We start from the raw sequence: 17,929 nt of genomic DNA on the forward strand, positions 1-17,929 counted from the left end.
GCTTCAGGCGTTTGGAAATTGCTCACAAGGATGAACCAAACTTGTGGAGGTATACCATTTTTTTTAGGCCTTGGCTGATTTCTTTTGATTTTCCCATGGTGTCAAGCAAAGAGGCACTGAGTCTGAAGGTAGGCCTTGAAATACATCCACAGGTACACCTCCAATGGACTCAAATTATGTCAATTAGCCTATCAGATGCGTCTAAAGCCATGACATCATTTTCTGATATTTTCCAAGTTGTTTAAAGGCACAGTCAACTTAGCGTATGTAACTTCTGACCCATAGGAATTGTGATAATTGTGTGCGCCTTTCCAAATCATGTCCAATCAATTTAATTTACTACAGGTGGACTCCAAGTGTTTGAACCATCTCAAGGATGATCATCTGAAACAGGATGCACCTGAGATAATTTTCGAGTCTCATAGCAAAGGGTCTTACTTATGTAAATAAGGTACATTTCTGTTTTATATTTGTAATAAAATTGTAAAAGCCTGTTTTCGCTTTGTCATTAGGGTATTGTGTGTAGATTGATGATAGAAAACTAAAATCAATTTTAAAATAAGGCATTAATGTTTTAAAAAATCAAGGGGTGTGAATACTTTCTAAATGCACTGTATGAACTGTAACTCGGTAAAATCTTTAAAACTGTTGATATTTTTTTCAGTAAATTTGAAGGGAAGAGGAAAATCGATGGAATAGCATCACTTTATAACGTTCGACAACATAGCAACCCTGTGAATTGAGGCTTCAGTTCCGTTTCAAAATCCTCTGGCTGAAAGTGCTGGCTACAAACAGAGATTTTGATATTTCTCACATACACCTCCATGGGGAGGTCCTCCACGTCCTGAAATCGCTATGAATTCTGGATTTTGTGGTTTGCTTTACAACCAGGAAATGTACAGTAGTGGCCTATTTCTACCGATGATATCAACTGTGCAGAAACGTGTAGAGGAATTACAACATTTTTATTACACATATTAATGGACATACAGTATATAGTGAAATAGAACTGCGCTTGACACTTTATTCAAGAATCATCAGTCCTCCTATTGCATGTCAGGAACGATTTAATTCCGGATGATATTGTTCAAATTCTACAGATGAAAGGAAAGATGATTGTCTATCCTTGTTCTACCAAAAAAAGTATATTTCCAGTTTCCCACGAAATTCTCAAGTTTAACCAAGTGTAAAAACCTTGACATCTGTATCTGTGGGCATCTTTGTTTGTATGTCAACCTTCAGGAGACTTGTCCCAACCCAGTATCACAGATTTTTGTGTAAAAGGCATGAATTGCTTATTGGAAATTCATGACAGGCACACGAAAAAGTAAAAAAATTGTGCGCACTACACCATTTTAAATACAGTGAATTTCAATCACAGATAAAGACAGTAGGTTACTTAAGACAGAAACTATAGTAGGGAGGGTAGGCGTGTAATGCAAACGTGTTCAAATTTAATCACGGACTCATTTAGTTAACTAACTTTGCAACTACTTACTACTTTTCTAGCTCTTTTGCAACTCTTTATCATGTTAGCTAACCCTTCACCAAACCATAACTTGAACCCTTTAACCTAACTTCTAACCCTAAACTTAACCCTTTTACTACTGAGCTAGCATGTTATCTAACCCATAATCTTAACCCCTCGCCTAGGTAAAGTTAGCCACCTACTGTGTTGATTGGCTAGATATACAGGTGGGTAGGAAAAACCAATGCCAAACAGTCACTGTAACACTCAGTTCCACTTCGACAGCCTTAACGTGTGCGTGTGTGCGTGTGTGTGTGTGTGTGTGTGTGTGTGTGTGTGTGTGTGTGTGTGTGTGTGTGTGTGTGTGTGTGTGTGTGTGTGTGTGTGCGTGCGTGCGTGCGTGCGTGCGTGCGTGCGTGCGTGCGTGCGTGCGTGCGTGCGTGCGTGCGTGCGTGCGTGTGTGCACGCTTTTGGTTTTACTATCCTTATGGGAACCGGAGGCAAATTTGTACAAGTGGGGACATTTCACCAGTGTGTGTGTGTAAAGTTAGTTTATGGTTAAATAGTGTTTATTTTATGAGACTCGACCAGCTGTTTTTCTGAAGGCAGTTCCCCAGTAGGTGTTGTTTTGTCCCTACAGTAGCGAGAAACATCCTTTGTTGTGTTTGTTGTGACAGGGATGTTATTTGTATGGTTTAAGTGCCTTCACAGTTGCATGTGCTGAAGGTGTCAGCCCTGCATTGTGTGCATAGCACAGAGGGTCCATGCTAGCTCTCCAAATTGCAACAAACCATGCTGTTAAAAAGATTTGCTGCAATTATCGAAATTGTTCATGCAGGGTTGTTGGAAGATGTTCAAATAAAGAGTGAATAATTGGTTTGATGATGCGACGACAAGTATGAGTATAATGATATATCTGTGCACCTGTCTAACGCACAGCATGCACTTCAGAGAAGCAGCAGTTGAACAAACATTTGCAAAAGACGGGATTCTTCTGGATTCCAAAAAAACGTCTTCCTCTCAGAGGTGAGCCCTTCATCGCCTTTCAGCACCCCTCCCAGCTTAAACACCTTTACAGACTACACTGACTTGGCACAACTCAGATTCAGATTCCAATTGAGACAGAGGCTTTAGTCAGACAGAGGCAGCCAAAGCGCGAATGTAAGTAAGACAAACCGTGACTAGGGCTGTGGTGGTCATGGCATTTTGTCATATGGTTATTGTCATGACTGGAACCCAAGGGTTCTATTTCGAAACCAATTTTGGTAGAGTGAAAAATAACCTCTAGGGTTCTAATCAAAAAACCCTACAAAAAGGGTTCTATAAAGAACCTTTAGGGGTGCCGTACATGAAGCAAGCAATATAACCCTTTTTTGTTGTATCCATAACCTTTTTTTCTAAGAGTATGTATGATGATATAGTAAGAAGAATACAATTGAACTTAGCTGAATAAAATATAAAGTATATTTTTTCCATTCCGGAGCGAGTGCCCATACGAAGTAGCTATGTTGAGCATAAAAGTGATCATTTGAAACAGGTTATTTGAGGTTATTTAACAGAGTTATTTGGCAACTTTAGTTGTGAATGATACAAACCTTAGAATGTCTTAGAAATCAAAACATTTATGAGCTGCATGATGCGATTATAGGATATTGATGATTGGAAAAAGTCCCAAAAAAAAGCTTACACTGTTCCTTGCCTCAGGCTGCATGTGCGGTTCTCATCAAGTGAACATATTTTCACCTATCACGCTATTCTCAATTTAATTTGGTATTTTCTAATATGTTAAATTAGTTAGAATTTAGAATGGCCCATTATCAAATGTGCAGGAACAGGGGCAGGGGGAAAAGACATGTCATCTGTATTCACTCAAATAGCGAATCGAGGTGCTTTCCAGCAGTTTGTGCTGGGAAGGCTACTCCGGTTTTATAGAAGAGCATTTGCTTAATATTAGCAACCGAGAAATAAATATAGTAGCAGCTGGGATCCTCATCTTTTCAGTGGCAACCATCAACACTCTGCATTCACACGGGATTGCAATGTAGAAATATCTGGGCTTATAATAACACTTCGCCTATTTCACTCCACGCATCAACCACTGTTTGAAGAGCTTGCAGCCTCTCGCTACTCGACAGGTGATATTCAACCCAAACTCTGTAGGCCATGGGCTCTCCAACCCTTGTTCTTGCAGCTACCCAGTGCTTCATTTTAGAAACCAAGTGAAATCTGTTTGGGAATGTCTATAGTAACATGTTTTCACAACTAAAACATATTTCATTAAACTGTTGGCAGCCCCTCTCTCTATGCACTTGAGAAAGGAATGAAGGAGATAGAGGAAGAGATGGAAATGTCAGCAATTACAATTCCCCATTACTAGGCTATTAAAAATCAAATACAACTAACTCTGTAATCCACCCTGCACAATCTCTGAACCAACAGCATCACCTAGGCCTATACATTTTCTCCCAGACTCTATAGAAAGTTGAGTGTAGCATAAGGTATCAGTCCATCCAGCATGCATAATAATACAGTCCACACTCAAAGGAAATTACTAGAATTTGTTTAATTTTGGAGTGTAGACTAGACCAATTATGTACCAAAGACATCTTAAATCAGTTTTTGTCTGCCATGTGTAATAATAATAATAATAATTCAGTTATGCGTATGTATAAGCGGACACACCTTGATATGTTTTACCTGTCTTTGTGATTGTCTCCACCCCACTCCAGGTGTCACCCATCTTCCCCATTATCCCTTGTGTATTTATACCTGTGTTCTCTGTTTGTCTTCTGCCAGTTTGTCTTGTTTGTCAAGGCACACAGCGTTTTTGTTCTCAGCCCCTGCTTTTCCCAGTCTCTCTTTTTCTCGCCCTCCTGGTTTGACCCGTGACTGTGCTGACTCTGAGCCCGCCTGCCTGATCACTCAGCCTGACCCTGAGCCTGCCAGAACCTTTGCCCCACCTCTGGATTATTGACCTCTGCCCACGCTGAGCCTGCCTGCCGTCTGGTATCGTTGCCTCACCTCTGGTTTATTGACCCCTACCTGCCTTGACCTGTCTATTGCCTGCCCCTGTTGGATCATTAAACCATTGTTCATTTGACGTGTCTGCATCTGGGTCTTACCTTCATACCTGATATAAGCTTTAATATGCCTATAGGTGTTTTGAATGAATCATCACCTTAGAAAGCGCTGTCCATTTCGTTATGTTTGGCTTTGAAACAATATCCACAACAACCATGTTTTCCACTCAGTTTCTTCAAAATGATCGATCACAGTGAGCTGAGTTTTAAAAGAATGATACTGTTTTGATTAGTGTTAAATGTGATTTCTGACTTCATTTGAAATGATGTTGGAGTGAGAGAGTGACAACAGAGCGCTGAGTACCAGGCCATTAGTGACCTGACAGTCTTAGAGAGTTGGGTACTACCAACACATGTCCAGAGTGCATAAAAGGAGATTACCATGACTCAATTTAAAGTGGAGTTTGCCTGCAGTCATAACTGCCGGTGTGGCGGTAATACGGTCACCGCAACAGACCAAAAATCAACCTGATCCTTGTGTGTGTGCAAATATTTGAGAGAGCCATGGTACAGGGAAACACTGCCAATGTTTTTGACTTGGTGGGGATGTTTGCCACAGCGATCAACAACAACACACTGACAACGCTTCTCAACAATGTACAACATCATTGATCTGTGCTGCGGCGTTAATATGAAGACACTCTACATGAGCCATCAGTGGGCCATTCAAGAGTGACTGCAGACGAGACCAACCCATAGGACTCAATAGCACAAGTCAAAGGTGGGAGCACTCTTAAATGTCTGAAGGAAAGAGGGAGATGTGGAGAGAAGAGGTAAGAAAAAAAGGTAAGAGACAGAAGCCAGATTTGTGTTAACATTTGAATTATTTGTGCAGATCTCAAGTTAGGATTCAGGCCTAATACAATATATATTCTCTTACACATTACCCTCTATTTCGGCTGCTTTGCTCCCCCCTGCCCCTTGAACCCTGATGTTAGAGGACACCAGCTAAAAAGGGAGACACGGCCCTGATATAGTGATGACAGGTTTCCTTAGTTGTACAGAAGCACAAAGATATGTTACAGTTGACAGATTTTTTTTTTTTGTGATATCTGTACATCTCAAAAAAAAGGTTCCTTGGGGTTCTACAGTATAAGACATCTTTTCTTCTCAGATTGTAGGAAAATAGCTTTTTAAAACAGGCCATCTTATCTATTGTTTTCTTGAGCAGGAGGTTAATTTGCTGTCCTGAGGGCGTAGACTTAATATCAACCCCTTATGCATTGGTTGGCTGCATTTCCTGGACTTCCTGAATCCTGACAGGCCGCCCCAGGTGGTAAGGCTGGGCAACAACTGGGCAACAACTCATCTGCCACGCTGATCCTCAACACAACACCTCTTAGTCCACCTGTACTCCCAGTTCACACACCCCTGCATGGCTAAGCACAACTCCAACACCATCATTATGTTTGCTGACGACACAACAGTGGTAGGCCCGACAACGATGAGACAGCCTATAGGGAGGAGCTCAGAGACGTGTGTCATGAAGTGGTCCTTTTTGGATATAGCTAGTGGCTTCCCCCTGTCTCTCTCCCTCTCTCTCTCCTACACCCAGGTTCTGTTATCTCAGGTCATAAATTCCTGGAGGAGACTCTCTCCCCCTGGCCATACAGAAATAGACACATAGAGAGAACAAAGGATTTCAAATGGCAAACTCCTAAATGCCCAAATTGAGGATCTGATACAAAATGTCCACTTGTGAGAAGGTGGGAATGGTCCGTGGACACTTAAGAGACAGGTAATGACGAGTGTGTTTCCTTTGGTGACCTCAGAGAGGACAGGAAACACACATGACTATATCTCTGAATATGTAAATTAGTCAATGATGGGGTTTGCATATAATTATTGTATGAAATGAATGAGTAAAGATGAAACCTTTTGTGAAAGAATGTAATATGATCTTCCCTTTAAAGTTGAACTTCACTAGGGTAGGGGGCAGCATTCTGAATTTTGGATGAAAAGTGTGCCCAAATGAAACTGCCTGCTACTCAGGCCCAGAAGCTAGGATATGCATATACAGTGGGGCAAAAAAGTATTTAGTAAGCCACCAATTGTGCAAGTTCTCCCACTTAAAAATATGAGAGAGGCCTGTAATACTTATTTTCCACCATCATTTGCAAATAATTCATAAAAAATCCTACAATGTGATTTTCTGGATTTTTTAAACTAATTTTGTCTGTCATAGTTGAAGTGTACCTATGATGAAAATGACAGGCCTCATCTTTTTAAGTGGGAGAACATGCACAATTGGTGGCTGAATAAATAATTTTTTGCCCCACTGTAATTAGTAGATTTTGTCCAGTTGAAATATTATTGATTATTTATGACAAAAACAACCTGAGGATTGATTTTAAACATCATTTGACATGTTTCTATGAAGGTTTTTGGACATAGAGAGAGACATTATTGAACAAAACAAACATTTATTGTCTAACATGGAGACCTGGGAGTGCCACCAGATGAAGATCATCAAAGGTAAGTGATTAATTTTAACGCCATTTCTGACTTTTGTGACACCTCTCCTTGGTTGGAAAATGGCTGTATGGTTTTCTGTGGCTCGGCGCTGACATAACATAATCGCGTGGTGTGCTTTCGCCGTAAAGCCTTTTTGAAATCTGACACAGCGGCTGGATTAACAAGATGTTTATCTTTAATCCTATGTATAAACTTGTATTTTTCAACAATCTTTATGACGACATAAAGATATTTCTGAAATTTACTGTCACTGCCCAGGACTGACAGTATCTCTGCAGAAGATCTAGGTGTTGCTGAAGGCCCTCCTTGGTTGGGGACAGAAGCACCAGATCATCAGCAAACAGTAGACATTTGACTTCAAATTCTAGTATGATGAGGCCGGGTGCTGCAGACTGTTCAAGTGCCCTCGCCAATTTGTTGATGTATATTTTGAAGAGAGGGATGCAGCTTAAGCCCCACTATCTCATCCCCGGCCCTGTGGAAAGAAATGTTTACATGTTTTTCCCCGAACACCACTTTCCGTCAATTTGTATAGCAGACCCTCATGCCAAATTGACTCTGAGGATTTTTTTAAATCAACAAAGCACAACAATCCTTTGCCTTGGTTTTGTTTTGTTTGTCTGTCAATTAGAGTGTGCAGGGTGAATATGTGGTCATATGGTAATTTGGTTAAAAGCCTATTTGAATTTGTAGTCTGTATATTTTATCATTTAATTTAAGATTGCTTGAAATGTTCAGATTTGATAGGGAAGCTGAGAGGTAGCATTGTCAGGCCAGCATTGTCAGAGTGCTGTCCATAGATACACGCCGGGCGTGTGTGTGTGTGTGTCCCAGAGCACATGAGGAATGAGGGCAGCATTGTCAGAGTGCTGTCCATAGATACACGGCGGGCTGTGATGCTCTTTGTGTGTGTGTGTGCGTGCGTGCGTGCGTGCGTGCGTGTGCGCGTGCGCGTGTGTGTGTGTGTGTCCCAGAGCACCTGAGGAATGAGGGCAGCATTGTCAGAGTGCTGTCCATAGACTCTCTAACAGGCCATAAGGAGACCCAGGTGTGTCAGAGCAGTGATCCGCAAAGTGCCCACTAATGAAAATGAATGTGTTGTGCTTGTACACTCTTAGAAAAGGAACTATCTGAACCTAAGTGTTCTTCTGCTGTCCATATAGGAGAACCCTTTGAAGAAACATTTTTGGTTCCAGATAGAGCCCTTTTGGGTTCCATGTAGGACCCTTTCCACAGATGGTTCTATGTGGAACCCAAAATAACTCTCCCTGGAACCAAAAGGGTTCTCCTACAGGGATAGTTGAAGAACCCTTTTGGAATCCTTTTTTCTAAGAGAATATAAGATGCTGAGGGGGAAGTTGAGGGAAAGCATCATTACATTCAATAAGGAGGTTAACTGCATAATGTTAAAACTCCTTTTGGCAGCCATCCCTTGAACACGTGGTTTCTTCTTTTCATTACATATTTTTTAACATCCAAAATGTAACAAGTGCACCCTGGGCAGATGGAGAATGGGCAAGCTCCCCCAGAGGGCAAAACTTAATTTGTATATTTTGTTAAACCAACTGACAATGAAAAATGTTAAAGGGAAGAGAGGTCCCCTGCGTTGGATCAGAATGTGTGGAGAGAGAGACATGCCGTGTGAATGCATGTGCACGTGCATGTCAGTCAGTCACGGAGAGCATCTGAATGCATCATGGAAGCGGATGGTGCCATGCATGTTTTTGCTCAGCTCACCCCCTGCCTGTGTTTTTCCCCCGATCCATAAACAATCCACACTCAATCCATGTTTTCTTTCCCCTCTCTTCTTTGATGGCTCAATGGACGCCGTGTGGGAGGCGAGCTTGCTTGTTTAACTGGCACAGTCATTCCATTTGACAAAATGTAATAGTTTTATGGTTTCCTTCATGTTCTCTTTCATTTTTAACTCATTTGTTTCTTTGATACATCCTGTGGTGAATGTTTTGTGTTCAGATTTTCAAAAAGAAAGGTTTCCTCGCCTCCATTATCAGTAGTGTAAAGAAATCAAGCAAAAATACTTTAAAGTACTACTTAAGCCATTTTTGGGAGTATCTGTAATTTACTATTTTTGACAACTTTTACTTTACTACATTCCTAAAGAAAATCATGTACTTTTTACTCCATACATGTTCCCTGACACCTAAAAGTACTACACAGTAAATGTGAAAGGGTTAAATCAACACCTGAAGTGTTACATTTAAGGCTGTCAGTGAGTACATATGGTCCCACTCTACACAGAGTAAAAAGCACACTGATCAAAGTGTTACATTTCTAGTGTTTATTTAACACTGACGAGTGCAAAAAGTTAACACTGCAGTACACTGGCCGGCCTTGATAAAATGTAACACAAAGAGGTAATCAACACTTTGAGTGTTATAGTGACACTCACTAGTGTTGATCTAGGGTGACTCCCATTAGAGTAACAATGTGTTTATTCTTCAGTGTTAATTTATTTACTCTTCCCCCATGTAAATGGAAATGATATTTTGTAAAAGCACTTGGAATTTCACAATAAACTCAAGCAAAGCTGTTTCAACATTCAAATATGTTTCTCACAACCTATCCGTAAGTCTCAGCCCTGGCTTAAACTGTTATCAAGTCACAGTAGGGGACAATGTAGTCAAGAAAATCCATTGCTCCATATAACATGAGCAAATGAAAAGGTTTGTGGTACACGATGTCATTTACATGAAATACCTTGCATGGTGGACTTTGCTTCAGAACAACTGTAAATGCATGCAAATGATCAAAACATAATGCTTCAAGAGCTGACCCAACCCAAAACAACATTTTCCTCTTTCAGAACAATAACCGTAATCTTGTCAAATACTGGCATTTCAATGGCTACTTCACCACATATGACCAAATCAAGACTATATTCTATACCATGGGGCTTTACCCATTTAACTGTCAAAACATTTGTGCGCACTGAGACATTCAACTTGGCAGCGATCTCATGGCCTTCTTTCAGCCTTGAGTCTTGATCTGAAGCTAGTATATCCTGGCTGAACGTTTCCCGAATTATATGCCATGTGATTTTGGTGTTCCTTGGCTAAGTTCATAGTGACATTCTTAAAACTCTACAATTGCTTTTTTAAAGAAATTCTGTTTTGCCTTGTAGCGCATACACGAGTGAAGAATGGGCCCAATATTCCTTATACAATGAGGATATTGTATCATGAAGTGGTGTTTCGGTAAACAGATTTCTGTCAGGAAACAGATACTTGAAAAGCCTATGATGTTCAGCAATTAACTGCTTCAGACAGATAGTCAATATTTACAATGTGTAGTAGTAGTAACAGAAGTAGCTGCCAGTATTTATCCTCTTACTGTAAGACAAGTTTTACCTCAAATTGTGCAACTCCTTCTAAAATGTCATGCATTATATCAATGGAAAAAGTGTCTGTCGTATTGAAGTACTGCAGAGAGTTCAATAAGTAAGCATGCACATGAGGTAGTGTTGGGTTTGACTGAATAGTTTGACAATGGTCTGAGTGCATGTGTTTTGTTCATAAAGTCACTCATGAGGGCAACAGTTTGAAAATCCACTTTCTCAGTGAGGCAAAAACGTCAACAAAAACTAGCACCAAAAGATTCCACAAAACCAAACAGGCAATGTGTACCAAGATTATCTCCAGTTACTTGGACGATAATGCCATGTATACGACCTATATATGTCTCTTCATATATAGTCCATCTTCCAAATCAAAGTAAACTACATCTTTAAAATTGTGCCCCAAGTTAAACATGCCACTTGTGTTTGGGTTCTTCAAAATTGACTGCAATGTCTGGGGAATTGGAACGTCAGAAAATGTATCAGTTATGACTATTTGATCATTCAGTTCCAGTAGTGTTGTTTATTCTATTGTCAAATCTAACACCAAGGACTTTCTCAACTGGTTGAACTGTTCTTAATTTTTGTATGAAATAAGCACTTCGTTTTGATACCGAATTCAACAATGTGCAAGGATTTTCAATATCCTGAAAAGACCGTTTCTGTGTCTTTTGAAGATATACGTGTAAGAGCAGTCACTTTAGCTTGACCCTGTATCTCTTGAACTGCTTCTTCCATGGAAGATACAAAACTATTTACAGTCATCTGACCAACACCTGCAGCCTGCAGTTGTGCAATAGCAGACGTACACATATCAAGTGTGTTTTTGTTAGATAATAATATATAATATATGCCATTTAGCAGACGCTTTTATCCAAAGCGACTTACAGTCATGTGTGCATACATTCTACGTATGGGTGGTCCCGGGAATCGAACCCACTACCCTGGGGTTACAAGCGCCATGCTCTACCAACTGAGCTACAGAAGGACCACATAGATATTGGTACAACATGGTTACAACTAGAATTTGAAGGGAAATTAGCAGTATTTGGCTCACTATCAATGGCTGTATTAGCATCCAAGTTAGTGTTTAACAAAATTTGAGTCTCCGGAATGTGCCCTTCTCAACTGCTTCCTGAAGCCTGAAAATGTACCAAATCCCGACAACAATCTGCTTGACCACATGTTAGTCTACGAGTTCTACCAGGGAACAATCCATGCATCAACTTGAGATGCCTCACGAAAATGTTGGTACTTCCATGACTAGCATGGCAAACAAAACATATCATTAGAACTTAATCAGCGTTAGTACAGGAGTTTAGTTCTGAGCTCAGCAACCCTCGGAGTCTCCTTAACCTTCCCAATGTCTATGTTGTATACGCTGTCTGTATGAAGGTGTACATGTTGCGCAGCATTGTATTGTAAGCCGTACCAAAAACAAAGTGAGTCTTGAAAAGCTCATCGAAGGCACCAAGAGCGCTCGTTGACTTGCACGGCAAGGCTCGCTTGTCCAGGAGGAAGAATTAAGCGTGGATGCTGCTCTTCCTGGTCTCGACATGGTTGGCGGCTCTGGTTAATCACATCAAGGTGATACTGGTTCCTGCCTGAAGACGACAAAAACGAACACCATAATTAGTTCATCATAACGGCTGCAGCACTGTCCAAGAATAAGAATGCAAATACAAACCTTTTGGAATATCACAAGATGCTGTTCAGTTTGGGATGCAGACATCTTGCCTGGTCTTTTTCGGCCTTGTGATGAAGGAAGAATCAAATGGAGCAGGAGAAGGATGGACGAAAGTTCATCGTCCCATCCTAAACAAAAATTGTACATTTCATCAGTGATATTAATAGCTTCTACCAATAGCAGTGGATGGTCAGCAGTAGCTTATCCAATTATGTGACTGAGATACTGATACAGAAATCATTTTTAACATTCAGCAGATATGGGAGCAAGTAACACTCAACTATTTTTATTTGGAATATTTCCTTTAAACTTACCCATGAGTCTCCGTCATCGCCGGAAACAAGAACGTTGATCATCTTTCTTCTGGTCAGGTCAGTCAGGCTTTTAGTTTTGGAGTATTCCTTGATGACAACCTCTCCACCAGGCTTTTTCCCCCAGTATGCTCTCTATTAGCTGTAAAAAAAAAAAGTGAAGCAATGAAAAATCGATTTGATGCCAAGGGAATTGAAGAATGATTTTACAAACGTACATTTTTTGCTTCACCATCACATATTTGACGCTTTCTGATTAACTCACCTTAATCAGATTAGTCCTCAATATATAGTAAGCAGCCGAAATAAAGAGAACAAACTAGCATGAGGCGAAAAAGCTTGGTGCTGAAATGAGACGCGCCCATGGAACCGTGGAGCAGACTAACTGCAAAAGAGAGGGGCGAGCTAGTTAGCTAGCAACTCTAACATTAGCTGCACACACACACACACACACAATCAAAACCGTTGGACTATTTATGTTACACTGCAATCTGACAACCATGTATCAAAATGCAAAATAATATCAGTAAAATAGTTGTTTAAAACTCACCTTTGTGGGGAACACATTAGGATTTTGTTGATCCAACAATGGTGTCGAGAAAAGAGGAAATTTGAACGCAGAAACTGAATTTATGGGTGGGGTTGTGATGTTTACACTGACTAAGTGAAAGTCGACACCAGTAGAGTAAAATTGTACACCTTAGCAATTAACACCAGTTATCAGCACTGACTCCAGGGGTCATTTGGCACTGCCAGTTGCTAAAACAACTCTATGGGAGTTGATCACTTTTGACACCGTGAATTTACCACGGGTGATTTTACTGTGTAGTTACATTTTGAATGCTTAGCAGGACAGGAAAATGGTTCAATTCACGTATTTACCAAGAGAACTGTAACGCTTATTGTCTGGGGAAGGAGAGGAGGACCAAGGTGCAGAATGGTAAGTGTTCATATTTAAAATATTTTAATTAATGAACACTGAAACCAAATAATAAACAACCAACGAACAGTCCTGTAAGGTACAACACTAAACAGAAAATAACTACCCACAAAACACAATGGAAAACAGGCTACCTAAATATGGTTCTCAATCAGGGACAACGATTGACAGCTGCCTCTGATTGAGAACCATACCAGGCCAAACACAGAAATAGAAAATCATAGACAAACTAACATAGACAACCCACCCAACCATACTAAAACAAAAGACAAAACAAAGGAACTAAGGTCAGAACGTGACAAGAACACCCCTGGTCATCTGTACTGCCGCTGATCTGACAGAGTTACTAAACACACATGCTTTGTATGTAAATTATGTCTGAGTGTTGGAGTGTGCCTCTTGCTGTCTGTAAATTAATAACAAAAACAAAAAAATTGTGCGAACTGGTTTGCTTAATAAAAGGAATTGGAAATTATTTACACTTTTACTTTTGATACTTAAGTATATTTGACCAATTACATTGACTTTTGATACTTAAGTGTATTTAAAACCAAATACTTTGACATTTAATATTTTACTTTTTGACTTCAGTCATTTTCTATTAAGGTGTCTTTACTTTTACTCAAGTATGACAATTGAGTACTTTTCCCACCACTGTCCATTATAATATGAATCGAAAAAACTGTCAATTTGTATTGACATGGCTAGAAACTGGGTCCATGTTTTGGAATGCACACACAACACCTTCCCAAAGTTTCCCAAGACTTCCTAGTGGGGATTCCCTTTCAATCACACCCTTTCAATCACACTCGCATGCCCTATAAAACAACCCTACAGTATTGTTTTGAAAAGTTGAACAAATCCTTGTCAGAATAAAAAAGAACTACATTGCCCTTGGAACAGGCCCAGCGGCAGGATTAACATGGCAAGAGGGGCATCAGAAATGACTTAGGGGGCAAGTTATGTACAATACCCATCAATGCAGTTACTGTCATAAATTAGTATTCCATAGCAACAAGTTGTTTATGGCAACAACATATTATTATTATTATTATTATTATTATTATTATTATTATTATTATTAACACTATAGCTACATCGTTACTCAACCATTGGTCAAGGTCTGCCCACCCTCATCAATGAAATGCAAAGCACCTCTTCTACCATAGAAAACAACATTAAAAACAATCTGATTATATTATAAACCAAACATTTCCAATCACATCACAGAAATCAAGCAGTAGACATGGCAGCAACACTAATAAAGAAAATCACGTCTACACCTATTACCTATTTCTGATTTCCAAAAGCTAGCAAATAACAAAACAACACAAGCCCATCCAGGCTGCCTGTTCTTACCCAGATTCAAAAGAGTTGCAGCCACCTTAAATGCTGTGTTGAACCTCCTCCGCAGTCTCTCGTTCCACTCCCCACGGAATTTGCTTGTAAGATCCCTCTCAAATGCCAGTTGAATCAGCTGCGCTTTCCTCCTGCCACATGCTCCATCTGTGCTCACCGAATACGTTTTTCAACGTTGAAAAAGAGTTCTCGCCAGTTGTCGTCGATACTCCAAATGTTAATCCCATCTTCAATGCCAACATCACAGTAGGAATCGCTGTTAGAGGCCCGGAGTATCTATCCAAAATGCTCTGCGTAGTCCATTTTTCTTCTCCAGGTTGGGCAATTTCATTCTGTAGAAACTGGCATGCTACAGTAAACTCAGTTTCCTCAAAGTCTCCTGAGATTAAGTCCAGCAGTGGTTTCACCTTTTCCACATCCATAAAGGTTTCATTCTCTGGGTGCGAGGCACACAGGGCCTCAACAAGTTGGCTGTTTCGTTCGTTAAATCGTGCTGACATTTCTCCCAGTACAGCATCCAGAGTACATTATCCTCTTCTTGCTGGCCCATTGATGTTTCGACCACATTCTTTCAGATTACTCTTCTTACTCTTTGCGGTTTGCTTGGAGTGGGGGTGTCCATGTGATTGTATTTCTCCCATAACTCATCAAACTCACTGTCACACTCACTGTCGCAGTTTTTCCATGGAATTGTGGGCGTCGGATGCCAGTGTATAGATCAGTTGCTTCATTTTTAGGGGGGAATCTGAAACTCGGCTCAGAAACAGCTTGGGTAATGTTGTCCAGAGATTTCATAACAACACTCACCGTGGCCAGATGACCAGTCCAGCGCTGCTCAAGCAGCCGTTTCAGTTTATCTTATGTATATTGCGCAGCCACAGTTGGTTTCCTGAGAAACTTGTAAAGGGAATTACACACATTCAAAAAGTAATCCAGTGCACCCTCAGAGGACATAGTGTGCACTATGACTAAATGCAGCCTGTGGTTAAAGCAATGCACACACAGCACTTCCCGATTCAGCTTGTCCTGCACTACCTTTTGCATGCCCCCATGTTTACCAGACATCACACCGGTCCCATCATAACATTGACTAAGAATCTTCTTGGTGCTAAGGCCAATATTTGTTAGCTCTGACAGGACCAAGTTAGTCAGCGATAAAGCATCACATTCTTTACTCGTTGCCATTCACAAACACGGTTGTTTTCGCCCACGTAACGGAGTACAATTGAAATGTTCTCGCACCCGGTTGGGTCTTTAGTCCCATCCACTTTAAGTGTGTACCATGACTCCCCTACTTCCTTCACAATTTCCTCTGTGACTACCTCACTCATGAGCCCAATTATTTCGTTCTGGATGTCTTGAGATGTGTATGTGGCATTGCGGGGAATTGTACTTAAGGCACTAGCAAAGTTCCTCGTCTTTCCTGAGCGTATAATCTAACATTGCCAGTATTAGTCCACCCCTCCCTCCCCTCTTGCATCCATCACATCCAAAGTTCCCCTGAGAGGAAGCTTGTCGACAGCAAGAAAGTCCACAATTGATGACAAACACATACAATTTCATGGAAGCTGTGCAGAATTCACACAAGTGTTGCAATCTCCACTTCCTGTGCATTCCTTGCTTGTCTTTCTGTCCAAAATACCATGCATTTCAAATGCTCATTGCTTTATCAGTGCCTCCCCAGTCCCTTGTTGCTATCAATGGTATGTCTCCAGTTATTATATCCAATTTCGGTGAATGCCTTATCGGTGTTAGCATTGGAGACAATGTTACATTTTCTACAAGGATAGCAGAAAGCTGCATCTGCATTGCAGGAATATTCCAGCCACTCTCTGCCTTTGAACCACATGCTACAAAATGCCCGTTTTCTCCCACAGTACAGGCGGGGGGGTATTTCCCCAAACAAACCTGCGCTGGTTCCTCATCACCGAGGTCGTCAGGCACTAACGGAGGCATCCGTGCTTGTAATATCCTGGCGGTGCTGCTGCTAGGTTCAGTCTTGGCGGCCGCAGGCCCCTCCTCGGGTTGGTTACCTCCTATATCACCAGGCTGCAACACGGTTGCGCAGGTGCCTTTTCTCCTGGGCTCGACAGCCTTGGCATCGGTGATTAGCGTCGGCTCAGCGACCTTGGCCTCTGTGGCATGCTTCTCTTCCTTCCCGCCACTTTGATCTGATGCTTCCGTTGTGCCCTGGCTAAGCCACTCTCTAATATCCATCATGGTATCAGCTACCTACCTAATTGTTAAGATTAGCTCAATTCCATCCAGCTGCGCAGTGAAACTTTTTTTTTTCTCTGTAGTATGTGACTTTGAAAGTAAACCTAAACGGTCAAATTAACCCTGCCCTTCTACTGTGAAGGCCAATCCAAATGTGTTTTTTCAACTGGTAAAATGTGTATGACGTATGATGCATGCAAGGAAGTTGCATGAATGAAGCATACACAACAAATCGGTTGGGCATGACGGAGATGGCAGATTGTGGGACTGTTACGCCCTGATCTGTTTCACCTGTCTTTGTGATTGTCTCCAACCCCTCCAGGTGTTGCCCATCTTCCCCATTATCCCCTGTGTATTTATACCTGTGTTCTCTGTTTGTCTGTTGCCAGTTTGTTTTGTTTCGTCAAGCCGACTAGCGGTTTTCCCTCAGTTCCTGTCTCTCGATTGTTCCTGTTTTCTAGTTCCCGGTTTTGACCTTTCTGCCCTGCCCTGACCCTGAGCCTGCCATCCTGTACCTTTGCCCCACCTATCTGGATTATTGACACCTGCCTGCCTTGACCTGTCTTTTGCCTTCCCCCTTTGGATTAATAAACTGTTGTTAATTCGACGTGGTCTGCATCTGGGTCTTACCTCAAACGTGATAGGGATACAAAACTGAGGGGGCACAATATTCCAATTCCTTTTGCACCTTCATGGCGCCGGGCCTGCCTTGGAACCACTTAGATAGATACTCAAATGGATGAGCAAGTTGAGCTACTTATGCACTTTGAGACGTAACCACGGAAATGCTGATACAACATACAACATACCACTAATCCTAAACCTATATCACTCAACAAGAACAACTGGCTTTAAACCAGCCTATAAGGGCACCTTCAGTCTACACCTCTATAGCTTTCTGATGGTGTTTGGTTCCAGAGTTTTGTCCAGTCTTGTCTGGTTGCCATTTATCAGGAAATCACTGCTCCTGCCCTCTACTCCATCTCTCCTGTTCAAAAGTAAAGGGTTCACAATTCACACACACACTGCAGGTTGAA

At 41.2% G+C, this 17,929-nt stretch overlaps 1 long non-coding RNA gene across 1 annotated transcript; it reads right to left on the bottom strand.

The window, feature by feature from the left end:
• Window positions 1-9,331: 9,331 nt before the first annotated feature.
• Window positions 9,332-14,210, bottom strand: LOC118384756 (uncharacterized). The gene is made up of 4 exons (XR_004825905.2): window positions 12,642-14,210; window positions 12,380-12,518; window positions 12,066-12,193; window positions 9,332-11,982 (listed from the first exon to the last, which is right to left on the bottom strand). It is a non-coding gene; the product is annotated as an uncharacterized LOC118384756 (long non-coding RNA).
• Between the last annotated feature and the right edge of the window lie 3,719 nt (window positions 14,211-17,929).

Source organism: Oncorhynchus keta, chromosome 5 (genome assembly GCF_023373465.1).
Source record: "Oncorhynchus keta strain PuntledgeMale-10-30-2019 chromosome 5, Oket_V2, whole genome shotgun sequence".
Taxonomy (NCBI): Eukaryota; Metazoa; Chordata; class Actinopteri; order Salmoniformes; family Salmonidae; genus Oncorhynchus; species Oncorhynchus keta.